General features: G+C 31.6%; 1 protein-coding gene and 1 long non-coding RNA gene across 5 annotated transcripts in view; one reads left to right on the forward strand and one right to left on the reverse strand.

Annotated features, from left to right (window-relative positions):
• LOC143045496 (uncharacterized) overlaps positions 1-2,757 on the reverse strand; it is a 38,396-nt gene extending 35,639 nt beyond the window's left edge. For 2 of the 4 annotated variants that reach the window (XM_076218051.1, XM_076218048.1), the window contains exon 1: positions 2,623-2,757. The gene's annotated coding sequence lies outside the window, so the exon portion shown is untranslated. The other 2 variants (XM_076218050.1, XM_076218047.1) reach the window with 2 other exon arrangements.
• On the forward strand, positions 2,695-5,280 carry LOC143045497 (uncharacterized). The gene is made up of 2 exons (XR_012968959.1): positions 2,695-2,798; positions 4,169-5,280. It is a non-coding gene; the product is annotated as an uncharacterized LOC143045497 (long non-coding RNA).
• The last annotated feature ends 720 nt before the right edge of the window (positions 5,281-6,000 follow it).

Here is a 6,000-nt window from a genome sequence, read left to right on the forward strand (position 1 = left end):
AACGCATTAAACAGAAATATGTTAATAACAAGAAAGACCCGGATGGTAAAAAGGGAAACAATCGATGTGGATTCTTTTAGAATAAACTCTGATTTATTGGAAAACGTTTGCAACCCGTCCCCATATTTAGTTGTTCTAATTCTGTCAACATTTGGTGCCAAAGAAGAACGCAATTCAATACGGAACACATGGCTCAATTCAGTCTGGACTAACTTACATCCAAATTTTACAGTTAAACATATTTTCATACTAGGTTTGAAAAATAGAAACGAGGAATTAGCAATACTGCACGAGAGTAAAATTTTCAAAGATATTTTATCTAGCAACTTTATTGATTCATATGAGAACCTGACATTGAAAGTTTTGATCGGATTAAACTGGATAAAAAAAAACTGCGAACATACAAAATACGTGTTGAAAGCGGATGATGATACTCTTATTCTAGTGCCAAATCTCCTCTTGTTTCTTAGTCAAAATGTACACATCGAAAGGATCATAGGACACGTGGTTGAAAATGGAGTGGTAAATCGCAAAGGGAGATGGAAGGTAGCTTTAGACTTGTATCCACATAAAATTTATCCACCTTATGTGTTTGGAAACTCGTATGTCATACCAAGATCATTACTACAAAGTCTCATAACAGCATCCAATCATATGCCGAGTATACCTATAGAAGATGCCTATATAACTGGAATATTAAGGAGAGAAGCGAAAAGTAAACTTCTTCATCATCCAGGATTCTCGTTTTGGTTGCAAAGCACAAAAGTGACGAGTCTATGCCTTTATAGTTACAAAATATCGATAACAAATCTAGGACCTTTCAAAATGTTAAAAATATGGAATACATTTTTACATTTCAATTATACAAACTGCCAGTACTGATAAAATAGATAATAGATTGATGATAGACAAAATGATTTGTGATGTTTTTTTTTATAACTTACAAAACTGTATGGCATCACTGTTATTCGTGTTATTCTTATCGGACAGCAACCTTTAATAAAATGATGTTGTCAGCAACAATGGGATTAAATCAACAAAATGATATATTTAGGTGCATGGCGTCACAATAAGCAACCACAAAGAGTCCGCAAAATCATTTGAAAAAAAGACGTTCAAAAGGGTCCTTTGATCTACTATAATTGATATTGAAAAAAATAAGTGAATATACTGTGAAATCCATAACGTATTAAGTGCCCATCAAATAATTGTGTTACAGTAAAACATGAATTCATATTTTGTTTTTCATACAAAACAGTTTTTTTTATTTTATTGGAAGTTCTTGACAACTTTAAATTAGAATCTTCATAAATAAGCAATTTTTTGACACCATAATACGAAGCAAACATACCATTCAAGAGGCGACCAGAACTTAAGCGGTACTATAAAATACATACATGTTTAATGGAGCATCGTTCGTTACGACTAGCGGTTATCGATCTCTAAATTCAAAATGTATGACGCTTGTGAAATTAGGAGCCATAGATATTAAAACCTGCAATTGCTCCTTGTGTAACTTATATAATAGGATATATACTTATGCATTATATTCTTTGCTGTACATCTCTTTTACAAATTCGGACAGAAATATTCTACAAAATTGTTGATATTCTTGACGTAGAAGATTCCGTTCATTTCTTCAATCAAGATGATGACGAAATTATCGAGTCGTTACTTGGAAGAATGAATCATACCATGCAAACTATAAATGCTGATGTATGGAGCCTCTTGATGTGCCGCCCACATAGCAGATTATGTGTATAAACTATATCAGGTCTTCAATTATGATCTTTATACAGAGGCGGATTTAGGGGGGGAGCTGGGGGCCTGCCCCCCCCCTTTTTGGAAAAAATTTGGTTGCTTATATAGGGAATCACTGAAGCGTGACTAGAGCGGGCCCCCTCTTAGGTCAGTCAGTGGGTCCCCACTTATGAAAATTTCTGGATCCGCCACTGTTATAGTCGCATATTTAATCTCAACTAATGTTGTTCTTGTATGAAATTTGTGAACTATAGACGTTTTTTTTGGGCTGTATTTCATATAATTATGTAACTACCTAAAGATGGACTTTTTTATTGCTGTTTATATACTTAGATGTTGTTTAGAATATGTAAATATGTTAGTGTAATGTTCTTGATTCTGTTCTTATAATATAAATTATAAAATCTTCATATATATGGAGGAAATAAAGATAATCAATCAATCAATCAAGCAGCAGCTAGAATCAGTTTTCAATTTTATAGATTTTCTAAATCTTTTCGCTATCATTTACTGTTTACAATTCTAAAATACACTGTTTCTTGTCAAGTGATACAGTACCAGCGAATTTTTATTATAATTTTGGATTTCGATATTTCTAATGCATAACTATGAAATTCTGACAACTTCTTAAAAATGAACAGATTTAGGCATAGCTTTAACATTCTATAATATATCTTCCTTAGTAAACATCTTTATTTAATGCATAGAAAGAAAAATGATATGTACCTGTGAATTATCCTTCAAAATCTCCCTTATCAACTGTTGGTAGCCAGTTTGAACAGATTCCCCACTTGACTTTTATCGATGTATGATTGATATCAGCATGCATAATCAGGCAGTATACTTATCATCCATACTCACGTGTAAATTCACAAGTTCAAAAGGTCATCCATCATAACATAAAGAAGCTGTTGAAATAAGATAACTTCCGGAAGAAGATAAACATTATGAATGCGATGAATATATTCCATGAAAGATCCCCAAACCAAAATCATTTCTGGCTCAAAAACGATTTGTTTTATGTAACTGAACCGGAGGTATGTAACTATTATATAATACATTAATTTTATTACCGAAAGTCTATTCTAAAGTAATCGTTAAACGTTTGTGTAGTTCAAGTAGTACTTTACCAAAATCTGTGCCAGCTATAAAAGAAATGTGTCTTATGCAATTATTTATGCATACCAACATACTTTTAATATAATAGTAGTTATTTATTTTCGTTCAATTAAAAAAAGTATTAATATATAAATCAAAACTGAACAAAACCAGAGAAATCGCAACTTCATCATTATTATGTTTATACAATACACAGGATCTATAAATACTTTTGTGAAATGAAATAAGTCTGTATGTTTAGCTGGAAAGAATATGGCTCACGAATGGTGTGTCGACACTCTCCGCACAAAGAAAAATAAAGCTTTCTTTTATATAATTAAAAAAAAAAATTAAAGAAAAAAATAGGGATTGAGGAAAGTGGAGGTGATAAGCTTTTCAAGGAGTAACCATTTTTATCAGTAATTTATATTGATATTAAAGATTTTTTGGAAATTTATAGTGAGATCTCAAAGGGCGAATTGCGGCATAATTAATTATCTTTTGGCAGTTTGTAAAGGCTTAAAAAAAATTCAACTGGATACAAATATCCAGCAGTTCGTTTCTTGCCCTTTTCAAATTAGAATAAAGTCTTAAATAAATTAAAGTCTTGTTAAATGAATTTATCAGAGACATATATACACATATGTGTCTTTGAATTTACCAACTCTTGAACAGTTATATGAAAAATAGTTAGAAATAATAAGATCATATCGAATAAAAATGAATTTAAATGTGTTAAGTGTATACAAACAGGAAAAAAAGATTACATAAAAGACACGTCATTTAGATTGATATTTTTATGCCCCACCACCTACGATAGTAGAGGGGCATTATGTTTTCTGGTCTGTGCGTCCGTTTGTTCGTTTGTGCGTCCGTTTGTCTGTGTGTCCGTTCGTCCCGTTTCAGGTTAAAGTTTTTGGTCAAGGTAGTTTTTGATGAAGTTAAAACTTATTACACATGTTCCCTATGATATGATCTTTCTAAAATAAAATGCTAAAATTGATTTTTACCCCTATTTCGCGGTCCACTGAACATAAAAAATGATAGTGCGAGTGGTGCATCTGTGTACTGCGGACACATTCTTGTTTTTTTTATTCAGCGAAATAGCATCTTGCAAGAATAACTTTTAAAAAATAGTGTTAAAGTCTTTAATATTTGAACTATGTTTTTTACATTGGAATTTAAATTTTGTTTTTATAGAATAGATATCTTAAACGACAATTTTTTTTTATTAAAACATACATTTTGTATTTGCATCGAGTTTAATTTGTTTCGAAAATAGGGATAATTTATTCAAGTTTCGTTTCAGATGACCAAAAAGCCATGCAAACTCTCAAAATGGATTGTCAAAGCCATGATCATAGTAGCCGTGTTTATATTCGCAATTCTTTTTATGTGGCACAAGTTTTACAGTCGTAAAATTGTAAGTAACAAGAATTTTACATTAAATGGAGATGGAAAGCGCAAAACACAAGATGAACGATACGCCGACTACTTCATTTTACGTAAGAATAAAATTAATCCTTTTTCAGTAAATTTTACTTCAATGAACGAAAATTTGTGTGATGGAAGAACGTATTTGATAATTATTATTCCTTCAAAAGTGCAGAACAGTCGACAACGTCACGCAATCCGTTCAACATGGGCAATGACATCGTCTGCTTTAGTAAAACATGTGTTCCTAGTTGGATATAGCTTGAACACGTCATGGAACGATAATATACGAAAAGAAAGTAGAGTTTTCAAGGACATTTTACAAGGTGATTTTGTAGATTCGTATTACAATCTGACATTAAACATTTTAATGGGATTAGAATGGTCACATTTGTTCTGTTACAATGCAACATTTATTTTGAAAGCAGACGACGACACGTTTGTTAATACTCCATATTTGTTACACGTTCTACAAACAAACGTTACATTTGACTATAGAGGAGTGATAATAGGAAAACTAAATAAAGACGGAAAAGTGAGACGAAACGGGGTATGGAAAGTAGGAACAAATTCATACCCATTTCCGCACTACCCGAACTATATGTTTGGAAATACATATTTAGTATCAAGGAACATTGCAAATAGACTTGTAAAGGCCTCTGAGTACATGCCATATTTACCAATAGAGGATGCGTATATCACTGGTATTTTAGCTAAATCAATACGAACTAAACACCAGCATATGAATGGTTTTACATTCTGGTATGATACTCCGCCTAAAGCATGTGATTTTGTGAATTCTAAACGGATTACAGCGACTAAGCTGTCGCCAAGAATGATGGAATTTATATGGGGGAAAATAAACAGCAGATATCCAAACTGTTAGCTTAGGATTTTTATATCCAAACATTAGCTTAGGCAATGACTGATATAGTTGCTATTCATTTTTTACACAATTTTTAATTAAATATTTTAATATGAATAGGATGTCCCAGTTTGTTTGATTTTTTTTACTATATTTAACCTTTGTACTTTCATGTCTCTTCTTAGCGAAAATGACGTAACATAAATAAAATTGAGACAACTATCCGACCAAATAGCAGATAAAGCCAATAAGGCTAATATTTAAATTTAACTGGCACGTATATTTATTCATGTATACACTTTGTAAACAAATAGCAAAGTTTTTAAATCGATAATCGGACAAGACCTAGTAGTATATCAGTCGGAAACCTGGTTGAAATAGAACAAAAGAATCGAAGCTCTTTGTTCGAGAAGGCGATAAATGCTTACTGTAATGTTTACTATAGTGACAAATTTTTTAAAAGTTAATAGAAGCAAATAAAATGACAATTTTCTTCTCAATTACGAAGTGTTTTATTTTAAAAACACTATTTGCATAAGTTTTCAATTTATCTAGAACATAGTTAAGCAGAACAATTAGATATCAAGTCGACAACATGGGTATCTTTCAAGTTGGACGTAGAAAATGCATAACCTCCGATTTTTTTTTTACCACGGACGGAAAACATATCAATCTATTAGTTCAGTAATTTTCATGTCTGCCCTTCCATTATGTGACTCAAGAAAAAATTAAAAAAAAAGGGTAACAATTGTATCGAAGAGAAAATCGAGTGCACCTTTTTATGTTAGGGCGTGTTTGAGTTGAATATTTTGTCTTGATATCATACAAAGCAAGAATATTTC

This window comes from Mytilus galloprovincialis, chromosome 9 (assembly GCF_965363235.1).
Source record: "Mytilus galloprovincialis chromosome 9, xbMytGall1.hap1.1, whole genome shotgun sequence".
NCBI lineage: Eukaryota > Metazoa > Mollusca > Bivalvia > Mytilida > Mytilidae > Mytilus > Mytilus galloprovincialis.